This window comes from Bison bison, unplaced genomic scaffold (assembly GCF_000754665.1).
Source record: "Bison bison bison isolate TAMUID 2011002044 unplaced genomic scaffold, Bison_UMD1.0 scf7180017864280, whole genome shotgun sequence".
In the NCBI taxonomy this organism is placed as follows: Eukaryota; Metazoa; Chordata; class Mammalia; order Artiodactyla; family Bovidae; genus Bison; species Bison bison.
The window spans coordinates 234,460-247,493 of NW_011494852.1; positions in this window are offsets into that span (position 1 = coordinate 234,460).

Sequence of the window (13,034 nt, forward strand, 5' to 3'; positions counted from 1 at the left end):
CCCTGACTCAGGAAGACCCCCGAAGTAGGAAATGGCAACCCCTTCCAGTATTCATGCCTGGAGAATTCAGCGGGCAGAGGAGCCTGGCGGGCTACAGTCCATGGGGTCACAAAGAGTTGGATAGAGTGAGCACAGAAGCCGTGCCAACCACACAGTGACTGAGGTTGCTGAGCATCTTTCTGTGTGCTTGTCAGTCACTTGTATTTTCTTTGGAGGAAAGTCTCTTTAGATCCTTTGCCTATTTTTAATTGAGTTAGCTTTTATTATTGAATTATAATGGCTTTTTATATATTTTTGATACAATTCTCTTTGAAACTAAGCAGGATTCTGCAGGACCTTCCTGGGGACAGCCCCCTTGGTCCATGGCTTCTTATTTATAGAAAAACTTTAGCCTCCTACGCCTTCCCTTTCCTAAGAGAAAATTTAATCAGTTAATAGCTAGAGAAGTAAGAAAATACAGAAACAAAGGAAAGTAGTTAAGAAAGACAAAATAATAATAGTTTAACCATGAAACAAAGTCAAGGACACTTAGTTCCATCTCACAATCTATAGATAATATCCTGATGCGTATACTTGAGTAGTTTTGCAGAAACTGAGACCACACCCCTTGTCACCAGGTGAAGGAAACTGACACTTGCTGACCACCAGCACATAGACCTCAGGCCACTTGGAATCAGAAAACTGATGATTAAGATTCGCAAAATCTCACCATACTACCTCACCACCAGCCAATTAGAAGAATGTACAGGAGCTGATCACAGACCCCATGTCTCTCATCCCTACAGTTGTCTTGAAAACCCCTTCCTCAAAAGCCATCAGGAGTTCAGGTTTTCTGAGCTGTAGATGTCTTTTCTCCTTGATTGTCACCCTGCAATAAACGTTGTACTTTCCTTCACCACACCCCAGTGTCAGTGGATTGACTTTGCTGTGCATCAGACAAGCAGACCCAAGTTTCAGTTCAGTTTCAGTTCAGTTCAGTCGCTCAGTCGTGTCCGACTCTTTGCGACCCCATGAATCGCAGCACGCCAGGCCTCCCTGTCCATCACAAACTCCCAGAGTTCACTCAGACTCACGTCCATCGAGTCAGTGATGCCATCCAGCCATCTCATCCTCTGGCGTCCCCTTCTTCTCCTGCCCTCAATTCTTCCCAGCATCAGAGTCTTTTCCAGTGAGTGAGCTCTTCGTATGAGGTGGCCAAAGTACTGGAGTTTCAGCTTCAGCATCATTCCTCCAAAGAAATCCCAGGGCTGATCTCCTTCAGAATGGACTGGTTGGATCTCCTTGCAGTCTAAGGGACTCGCAAGAGTCTTCTCCAACACCACAGTTCAAAAGCATCAATTCTTCGGCGCTCAGCCTAGTGATACCTTATCAGATAAGTGATTTATACACACTCTTCCATTCATATTTCATCCCAACAATTGATGCAGCCTCTTGCTGGTCTCCTTCCTTTTTCTCTTGCTCCTCTACAACGGAGAAGCCAGCACAGTCTTTTAAAACATAAATCAGGTTGCATTTCTCCATCCAATATAATCTTTTTAAAATGCTATTCTGATCAAGTCACTCCCCTACACAAAAAATAGGTGTAAGAAAACAAACTTTTTCTCTGGCTTCCCATCACTATTGGGATAAGCTTCAGAGTCCTTTGCTTGGTTGGTAAGGGCCTCAACAATACTGCCTCTACCCAAGTCTCCACCTCCCTTCCCATCACTTTCTCTCTCTCTGCACACTCATCACACCCACCCACACTAACTTGGGTTCAGAATTCCCAAGCTCCTTCCCTTCCATTCCCTTTGTATTTCAGAAGGCTTCCTCTCTCCTCTTTCTCTGGTCAATCTCTTTCCATCCGTATCAGGTTAAATGGCACTTCCCTGGGGAGAACACCATGGATTCTCCAGTCTAACTTAGGTCCCTTTGACACAAGAAGGGCAGTGCCCATCAAACTCATCACACTCTTCTTAGAGGAATTATTGATTGATGGGTGTTAGACTAAAAGCTGCAGAAGCACAAGGCTCGTTTCCTTTGTTTCCAGTACCAAACAGTGTCTGCAGAAGAAACCGGCAGGATTCAGATCTTCTCTAGGCACCAAGGACCTGATGGAGGAGCTGAGGCCATAAGATCCCCTCCCAGAGTGCCATCTCCCCAGATGAAAGCAAACCAGAGAAATCTTATTTTAAAAGAGCATTTATTATTATTTCTGTTCTGTTCTATATTACTTGCACACCATTATTCTCAACAGATTTGGAAATCACAGACTTACAGTTTCACCCAAAGTCCTTGCTGACTTTTGGTGTTGAAAAAATTGCCATCACCATCACCCCACAATTCATTAGTAATCCATCAGCCTTTTGTTTCTCTTAAAGAACAAAGGATCATGTTTCCTACAGTTTGGGAGAGATCCATTGCCCTTTTTTTTTAAAGTTTTATTTTAAGAATGACTTTCTAAGAGGCCTTTGAAGTATAACATAGCCACCCTTGCTAAACATAGTGTTCTCATGAATTTTCACCTGGGATCTGAGAGGAGTCAGGGATAGAGCTGAAAGGGATTTCAGTGGTCATCTTGGATGGGAAATGGGTCCAGAAGGTCACCAAGGCTCACATGGACACTCTGTGATGGAGCTGGGACCACAGCCATGTCCCTGGGTGCCCACTTCATGTTCTTCCTCCTTTATATCCATTCACCCTTTGCTTGGAAATGTTACCCCAGTTTCCTAGTTTTACCTTTGAGAAACTCCCTTTACCAACACTCTTGGCACTTCTCCTGAAGTTGTCCCATACAAGCTCAGAGGTGAATCATGAGACCATGTTTCAGGCAACCAGTATTTTGCATTCACCTCTCCACAGTGATTGGTTTAGAATTAGACATGTGACCCAGTTAGAGCCAATGAGATGTAAGCAAGTTGTCTGTGGGAATGCTGGTCAGAGGCTTTCTCTCCTTCTACCCCAGGCTACACTGGAGAGTGGGCAGAGATGCTGGAGCAGTTGCAGCCATCCTGTTATCAGAGATGAGAAATGGACAGGGCTTGGTCTGAAAACCCTATCCCAGACCTGAGGCAGTTGGGCCTACAGGCAGCACTGCCGCTATCCTTTTAGTTATAAATGTTAAGGAATTCCCTGTATTTCAGGTTCCGGCCACCTGCCCAAAAAGCATCCTGCTGAATGTAGTCTGCTGATTCCCTTATTTCCATGCCTGTCTCCAGAAGTGGGATTCAGTTGCAGGTCATGCAGCCACAGGCATGTGGAAGGTTCTCCACCAAAATGGCCTGAGCATCTGCAGCCTGCTGTGGGCTCACTACCCCACCTCACCCCTGACAACTTTAAGCTTCCTTGGCCACTTGTCTCTCAGCTGGAGTGTTCTTACCTTTAGGGAGTTGAGTGGTCTCGTGTGACAATTTGTACACCAGTCTGCCTCCTCTGCCTCATTACTGCAACAGCCTTCCGTCTCCCACCCCGCACTCATCTGCTGGGATCACTGGAACTTGGAACCTGTACCCTCCGTCTCACCTAAGCCCTCCAGCCCTGCCCTCATTCACAGGGGAGCAGGAGGCCTGCTGGCGCCCCCAGGCTCACTCCATCCCATGACGGCACCTCTGCGGTCTCACACCCCTGCCTCCACAGGTCAAAGGAGGACACAGACACTCATCTGTGTTGTCAGAGCCCCCTCCCTGAGGCTGTGCACTGAGGCTTTTATTCTCCCGCAACACCCACTGACAGCACTGCCCAAGTGGCCGGTCCCCATCTCCTGCTGGAGGCTCTTCAACCACTTAACACGGTTTTTCAATTTCCACTGCTCATGCCCATACGTCTCCATCCCAGCGAATGGATTGCCATGGGAACTTTCTTCTCCAAAATTCTGATGAATGGCATTTTTATCCTGGAATGATCCCTAAGTTAAAGTGAGATTCACCAATATTCATTTTGTGATAATGGCATAGAGCACCAGATCAAAAATTCATGGCAAGCATACTCTGCAACATTCTCCCCCTTGAATGCAGGCAGAGCGAATGTCTGACTCTATGTATATGCATGTAACACACCTGCCACAGCATATCTGCATGTATGCAGTGCACGTGTGCACGCACATGTCTCCCACACGCAGCCCGTGGCACACCCTCTCCTTCAGACTCCGTTCAGTAGTATTTCAGGAATTAACCATTCCAGGGACTGGCTGGGTGATAGGCTTTCTCAATCAAGGAGAAGGCAGATGTGAATTTGGAGGAAGAGAAGAGACAGTAGTGGGCATCTGGTGTCTCCCATCTATTGCTGGCTAGAAGGAAAATCAATTCCACCCCTCATCCAAAACATGGTGTAATGTTGGTGAGGGCCAAACAGCCTGGGATGCCTGTTCTCTCCCATGCAAGGAAGTAGAGAGGATGAACATAGGCTGGACTTAGGTATCAGGACTGTATCAGCAGGACCTCAAAGTCCACAGCCGATCCCGCACAAGGGGAAGTGCTTAGATCCAAGGAACTCTTCCAGGGTCTTAGGTGAGTGTCTTTAAGTTAAAAGCAATTGTTGAAATGAAGACTTCTCACAAATCATGATAAAGATCCTTGCCTCTCCCTCCCACGGCTGGCAAGAGACAGCCCTCTCTGTCTCAAAAACCCTAAAGCCCCTTCTCTGGCCATCAGTGAACTTTTCTTCTTTGTGTCATGCCCTGCATGACTGGCCCCACAAAGCCCAGGCCAGGAACATTCCCACTTATTTCCTCCTTTCCTAGACTTATGCCCCTAATCTCTTTTTATTCTGCCATTCCCATGACTTGGAACACCAATGCAATGTGAATAGGGAGTGGGGGGACTGTGGATGGTCCCCCTTTCTGACCATCTTCCAGCCATAATAATTCATCATCACCTACCAGCAAGCAGCCACCATGCTGCATGGCAAAAAGGCACAGCAAATTGTAGCAGTGGCATGAACACCCTGGCTTCTGTTATTTTACTATATATATATATTTTTTTCTTTTCTTCCTCTTTTTGACAAGAAAGAGAACCCTAAATCCGCATACCCTGCCACGTTACGAATCTTCTGTCCCTAACTGTGCCTCTGGGTCACTCTTGGCCAGTCTTTCAAGGGAAATACTACCTGGTCTTCCAAACTTTGGTTTATCACCTTGGTTGCTTTCTGCCAGGTTTGCTCTGTCATGAGAGCAGTTTCTTATTTATTATGAGGAAGTAGGATGGTGATAATTAGAGCTGGGATTTTTTGCTTATATACATATTTATGTATAAATACAAGACACATACCTGGCCTCTTCAGCTTCCTAAAATATTCTTCAACTAAGATGTTAATCAACCCCACTGGTGGCCCAGGGCTGTGTGGGTGGGTGTTGTGCCCCACATTTTCTGAACACTGTTGACACAGGGTAGAGCCGAGGGGAATGTTTGTGAATGGTGAGTTATTCCTAGCTCCCCGTCTCCCTAAAAGAGGGAGAAGCCACACTCCCTGCCTTGAAGCCACACTCATCCCTTTCTCTCTTCTCTGAGTCCCAGCGTGAATATTCTAATCCCTTCAAGGATAAAAGGGGAGGCAAGGCTTTGCTATTTCCAATTTCCAAAAGTGTTGAGGATGAAGTTGACACATTCTTAAGGAAGAAGAAGAAGAAAAAGTGGAGGGGTGTCTCTGCCAGAGTAGAGAGACTAGATGAGGCATTGTGAGATGAGGATACCACCATGGGAACAGAAGCACTTGTAGGGAGGGGCTCTGTGTCGCGGAAGGGAGCCGTGGGCAGAGTAGTTAACAGAATCTTAGCCATTTCGGACTCTGTGGGAGAAGGCGAGGGTGGGATGATTTGAGAGAATAGCACGAAACATGTATATTACCATATGTGAAACAGATCGCCAGTCCAGGTTCGATGCATGAGACAGGGTGCTCAGGGCTGGTGCACTGGGATGACCCAGAGGGATGGGATGGGGAGGGAGGTGAGAGGGGGGTTCAGGATGGGGAACACATGTACACCCATGGCTGATTCATGTCAATGTATGGCAAAAACCACTACGATATTGTAAAGTAATTAGCCTCCAATTTAAATAAATTAAATAATAATAATAATTTTAAAAAATTACAGGGAGGAAAAAATGAAGACTATGGTAGTAAGAGACATGAACTGCTGTACATAAAATAGATAAGCAACAAAGATTCACTGCATAGCACAGGGTATAGACAACATCATATAATAGGGTATAACCTATAATGGAATATAACCTGAAAAATTAAAACTGAATCACTTTGCTGTACACCTGAAACTAACACAATATAGTATATCAAGTATATTTCAATCAGTAATAAAATACAATGTCTCTTTCTCACTCCCCAGCTCAGGGATGTTGAAACATAGGTATAGGAAACCCACTTTCCAAGGTTCCACCTCCTCCCCCTACTTCAGCAAAGCATCCCCAAGTGCACTGAAAGCGTTCTGCAGGTGCGGAGAGGGAGAAAATAAAGTTGAAAATCCTCAAAGTCAGATTCAGCGGGAATTTGAGAGATCTTGGAAATAGCCCCCAACTACAATATTCATAGTCTCACCTTTAAAATGGAGGGGGTTGGATTTGAATTGCCAGGTAAACTAGGACACTCAGCTAAATTTGAATTTCAGATAAGCAATGAATAATTCTTTAGTATAAGTATGTCCCAAATATTTCATGGGACATGCATGTACTAAGAGTTTACTCACTATTTATCTGAAATTCAATTTTAATCGGCCATCTTTTTGTTGGCTGGTTTTTCCTTTTTTGAATCGAGATCAGGCAAAATTTCCAAGAGTTCTTTGAGTTCTGCCATTCTCCCCATTCTCTCTTCACCGCAAAGAGAGGCAGGAGAGAGTCATCGTCACCGTGCCATGGCTGAGGGAGATAAACACACAAGAGGAGAAGTGTGCTTGTATCCGTGCTGCCTTCTTTGAGGAAGGCAAACACAGAGGCAAAACAGGAATGGACTGGGAGTTCGGGATTCGCAGTTGCAAACTATTATATGTAGGATGGATAAGCAACAAGATCCTACTGTATATCACAGGAAACTAAATTCAATATCCTACAAGAAACCATAATGGAAAAGAATATGAAAAAGAAGGTATATATGTGTATATATATATCTGAATCAGTTCTCTGTACAATAGAAATTAACACAACATTTTAAATCAACTATACTTCAATAAAGTAAATAAATAAAACTAAGTGGGCCAGAATTTGTTAAAAACACATAGGTTGTTGGCAGTAACTCTGATCCACTGGGTCTGGACACCCCAACCTGCAGAGTCTGGACCACCCAATGTCAGGGAGCAACTGGGAAATACTAATTCATAGGTAAAAGGATAAAATTCTGCGTAATCTGTCTTGGTAACCCAAGAAACTGACACTTACACCAGAGGGGGAAAAAAAAGGCTAATACTCTGTGTGACAAATTGTATTCATTTTTTTTAAACCACTAATTATTTTACCTGTATGCAATTCCTCTATTATTTTCACTGCTGGAAAATCACAGGGTGGTAAGTGCTGCTAGTACCTGTCACAGACAAGGCGTAAACAATGCAAGACAATAAAACCTCATGGAGCACGGCGTGCTCAATGGTGGCTTGTTGCGCTCACCAGTAAAACAAAACATCAAAGCAAAAAGCATTAACCAATGGTAGCCTGAAAAAAGGAACGTGGCAAGTGAGTCTGAAGACTGAATTCCTAATATTCCCAGACAACAGACTTTACGGATAAAAGACAGTCAGGGGGAAAGGTCCTGGAGAAGGCGGCTAACAAGGAGCTGTCAAGATGGGAACGAGCTGCTCACCAAATGGGTAGCACCGTCCTGCACATCTGGTTAGCACTTTACAGTTTACAAATTGTTCATCCATCTTCCTCCCAGCTGCATGAAATAAGACAAAACCCTCCAGGAACTGACTCATGGAGAAGTCTGATTTGACCAAGGGTACTAAGGTTTAAGGGAATGATGCTGAAGCTGAAACTCCAGTACTTTGGCCACCTCATGCGAAGAGTTGACTCATTGGAAAAGACTCTGATGCTGGGAGGAATTGGGGGCAGGAGGAGACGGGGATGACAGAGGATGAGATGGCTGGATGGCATCACTGACTCAATGGACATGAGTCTGAGTGAACTCCAGGAGTTGGTGATCGACAGAGAGGCCTGGCGTCCTGCGATTCATGGGGTCGCAAAGAGTCGGACACAACTGAGCGACTGAACTGAACTAAACTGAATTAAGATTTAAGGCAGAGATGGTGAATATATATAAAGCAGAGACCAAAAAATCTTTAAAAATAGCTCATGGAGAAACCAGTCTAGTTGGAGGAATACCCGTATATCAAATCACCACACTGATGAATGTCAAATTGGAAAAGGAGTTAAAGATAGGACTTGAGTCCATGAAAGTAGTGTTGGGGGTAGAAGGAGAATCTGACTTAGCCACAGGGCATGAAGGATGGCTCCCTTTTGGGGGTGACATGGAGCTGACAGAGGTTAATAGGGTGGGATCCTGGACAAAGTCTGGTGGCTCATATAGCATTAAATAAGGAGGTGAAATGGCAAGGAAAAGATTAGGGCAAGACAGGGTGTGTCAGCAGGGGCTGGATCATTCTGGGCCCCAAAGGCCATGCTAAGAGTTTGAGAATTCTTGAAGTGGCGTTAAGCAAAAGAGTGAGAGCAGTTTCTTTTGTCAAGGCTTTTACTATGCTGTTATCTCCACTGTGTCACCATGATCCAGGCTCCAGAGCCTCACCTTCATTCATTGCAAGAGTTTAGGAGTTCTGTAGGTCTTCAAAGAGGGTTTGCTATCAACAGACGAGCCAGATACAACCTAGCAAAGCCCCAGTTGGAAGTGTGTCTCTCCCGTTGTTGGTCAACAGGCAATGCTGACCCAGTGGGACAGAAGCTTAGCGGATGCTGCTGCATCTACTGGGAAGAGATGTCTATAGCTCCTCTTCAGGGTGGGGCAGCTTTGTCCTGGCTTGGGTGGAGACCGGAGGGCTTCTTGGTCATCAGCCATGAGTGTGGATTGCGTAAGAAGAGGTTGAGTTCCTGCTGTTCCATATTCCTGGGCCCTGACGGTCTGGTCCTTTTGTTTCAAGTCCCTTGTTATTCATCTCCACCCATATCCTCCACCTCAAGAATTATTTTCAGCTCAGGATATAGGAAATTTTTCTTTTATCTATAGGAATTCTTCCAAATCTATTGTCTACACACGTAACTCCTTTCCATCTCCCTGAGGCTGAACTTTGGATTCTCAACTAGAATTTTACCTTTGTATTCTGCTCTGAGTGCTATTTTTTTTCCCCTGAGCATTGAATATTAAATGCCTGACTGAATGGGTTAAAGTCAGGAGGAGAAGGAAATAGTGTTATTCTATCACCATGGTTTCCATTTGCGAAGATTACTCTGAATACATCACAGAAAATGGAGGAGTAAGGACAGGTTAGTTGATAGTTACTGCACAGTCAATAGAAGGAGGTGGTAACTTGAAGTTGGTTGATTGAACTGGACACGAAGAGTCCATATTCCATATAGATTAGGAGACAGGACATTGAGTCTTGGCAATAATTTGGATATGGATACCAGAGAAAGAGAGTTCAGGAGAACCCAAATTCTCTTTTATAGCTGGTTGAGGGTAGGGGGAGAAGGCAACTGCACCCCACTCCAGGACTCTTTCCTGGAAAATCCCATGGACAGAGGAGTCTGGTAGGCTGCAGTCCATGGGGTCGCTAAGAATCGAACACGACTGAGCGACTTCACTTTCACTTTTCACTTTCATGCATTGGAGAAGGAAATGGCAACCCACTACAGTGTTCTTGCCTGGAGAATCCCAGGGACGGGGGAGCCTGATGGGCTGCCGTCTATGGGGTCACACAGAGTCGGACAGGACTGAAGCGACTTAGCAGCAGCAGCAGCACAGGGTAGGGGTGACTTCTGCAGAAATGAGAAACTAGAGATGAGGGTCGAGTTTTCTTTTGAACACACTGAGTTTAGAGCGCATTTGGACTATTTAATTTAAGATAGGAATTAGCCAGAAATATGAATCTAGTGCTTGGCAGAGGGGTAATCATTGCAGATAAGCGTACGGAAGCTCAACAATAAAAGAGATTGCCAAAGGAAAAATAAGGAGTAAGAAATGTCTTGGACAACTCTGGCATCTCACAGTTGAACAGAAAACAATGAGCCTTCTAAGAGACTGAAAAGGAAATTGTAGACCAACAGACAAGAGAACCAAGTGGATATGCCATCAAAGAATCCAAAGGAAGAGGTGGTTTCAATGCTGTGGCTGTGGTTCCCAGTGCCCAGAGCTGTTAAGGATGAAGGGAAGACAGACATAGAGAACAGACTTATGGACATGGGGTGGGGGGAGGAAGGAGAGGGTGGGATGTACGGAGAGAATAACAGGGAAACATACATTACCATATGTAAAATAAATAGCCAATGGGAATTTTCTGTATGACTCAGGGAACTCAAACCAGGGCCCTGGAACAACCTAGAGGGATGGGATGGGGAGGGACGTGGGAGGGAGGGGACATATGGGTACCTATGTTTGGCAGAAACCAACACAATTCTATAAAGTAATTATCCTTCAATTAAAAATCAATCAATTTAAAATAAAAAAGAAGAATTCAAAGCAGCCATTGAATTCAGGGACATGGAAGTCACTGATAAACAATGATACTGTTGGTAGAGTGATGTGGCCAGAAACCAATACAGCGAACTTCATTGTGAATGGGGGTTGAGGGGGGTGAGGAAAGGAGAACAAAACAGTGTCGATGACATAGACGGTCTGTACTTCTTTGCAAAACCAGAGGCCATTCTTTCCTCCAGTTTGTCTGTGGCTGAGACACTAGCAATAGGTTAGGAGCTGATGGGAGATGTGGAATCCAGAGAGGTGCATTTTATTTGCTTGCTTGCTTGTCTTAATTTAGGAATTTTGAGTATGTTCACCCCAATAAGAAGGTCCCAGTGCGGGGAAAGAGTAGTTGCAGAGATAAGAAAGGGAAGGGATAGTTAATACATAGCATTGGTTCCTATAAATGTACTGATAGTTGGGATGGGGCCCAACGTCTTGGTGGTGAGGGGACAGAGAATCTACTTCAGACAGAAGGGAGAGCATTCTCCACCCCACAGTAGAGGTGGGAGGATGAAGGAGGGGGAGGATCTGTGCAGAGGTAGGTAACTAGGGACTTAGCCTCAGGATGCATTGCCCCAGTGTGATATTTTCTACCTTCTCAGGAGGAGGTGCCATCTGCTGAAGGGGGTAAATCAAACATTTGAAGGGAGCAGGCATGTTCTGAAATACATCTCTAAGAATGAGAAAGCAAGTTAATCTGAGAGATCTAACAGAGGAGTCTAGCACTGGGAGACCTTCTACGGTTGGCGATCACAGGTTTTAAATAGAAATAGAGAAGCTTCTGATCTAAGAACTGAATTTTTTTGCCACATCAGGCAGCTTGTGGGATCCTAGTTCCCTGACTAGGGATTGAACCTGGACCCTCAGCAGTGAAAGCACCAAGTCCTAACCACTGGACCACAGGGAAGTTTCAAGAATGAAATAGTTGAATTGGCCTCCATCTGTTCACCCAAAGAGCAGAGGCATATTCGTTCCTGATTCACATAAACTCTATTAGTTAAATAAAATGAGCATGTTGTAAATAGTCACACATAGCTAGCTCCATCTCCCCAATAATACAGGTGATCTTTTTGACCCTACATCATGAGAAACACTGGACTGGAAGAAACACAACCTGGAATCAAGATTGCCGGGAGAAATATCAATAACCTCAGATATGCAGATGACACCACCCTGATGGCAGAAAGTGAAGAGGAACTCAAAAGCCTCTTGATGAAAGTGAAAGCGGAGAGTGAAAAAGTTGGCTTAAAGCTCAACATTCAGAAAACGAAGATCATGGCCTCTGGTCCCACCACTTCACGGGAAATAGATGGCGAAACAGTGGAAACAGTGTCAGACTTTATTTTTCTGGGCTCCAAAATCACTGCAGATGGTAATTGCAGCCATGAAATTAAAAGACGCTTACTCCTTGGAAGGAAAGTTATGACCAACCTAGATAGCATATTGAAAAGCAGAGACATTACTTTGCCAACAAAGGTCCATCTAGTCAAGGCTATGGTTTTTCCTGTGGTCATGTATGGATGTGAGAATTGGACTGTGAAGAAGGCTGAGTGCCGAAGAATTGATGCTTTTGAACTGTGGTGTTGGAGAAGACTCTTGAGAGTCCCTTGGACTGCAAGGAGATCCAACTGGTCCATTCTGAAGGAGATTAACCCTGGGATTTCTTTGGAAGGAATGATGCTAAAGCTGAAACTCCAGTACTTTGGCCGCCTCATGCGAAGAGTTGACTCATTGGAAAAGACTCTGATGCTGGGAGGGATTGGGGGCAGGAGGAGAAGGGGACGACAGAGAATGAGATGGCTGGATGGCATTGCTGACTCAATGGATATGAGTCTGAGTGAACTTCAGAAGTTGGTGATGGACGGGGAGGCCTGGCGTGCTGCGATTCATGGGGTCGCAAAGAGTCGGACACGACTGAGCGACTGATCTGATCTGATCCCTGTCATTTATCCCATCATTTTTCTCCTTTCTCTCTACAGTTTTGGGCAGAGAGCATGTCAATGACATTCAAAGAAAAAGATGGGATACAGCTTGTGGAAGCATTGTGAAAAGTTAGCAGTGTGCAAGCCGACTGAGTATGGATATTATTACTGTGTCAGTAGTGACAAGCCTAATGTGGATGATATTAAAATGTGCTTTTCGAGTGTTTTGATATTTTTTCAAAGTGCATCCATACACAGCATCTTTTCTGCTTGCAAAATCACTAATGGGTTGGAAATTATTATTTTCAGTCCAGGAAGCAGGTTGGTTATTTGAAGGCCAGAAGCAAGGGAATATCACCCTGAAGGTGAAATCTAGGCCTTGGGACCCCAAGGAGGGAGCTTGTTCCATTAACACCCAAGGATGCCCAACCTTGAGAATATCTAATATAGATTAATCCATCTCAGAGTTGATACTGGAAGATGAATCCCCAGACTAGTTTTTTTGATTGC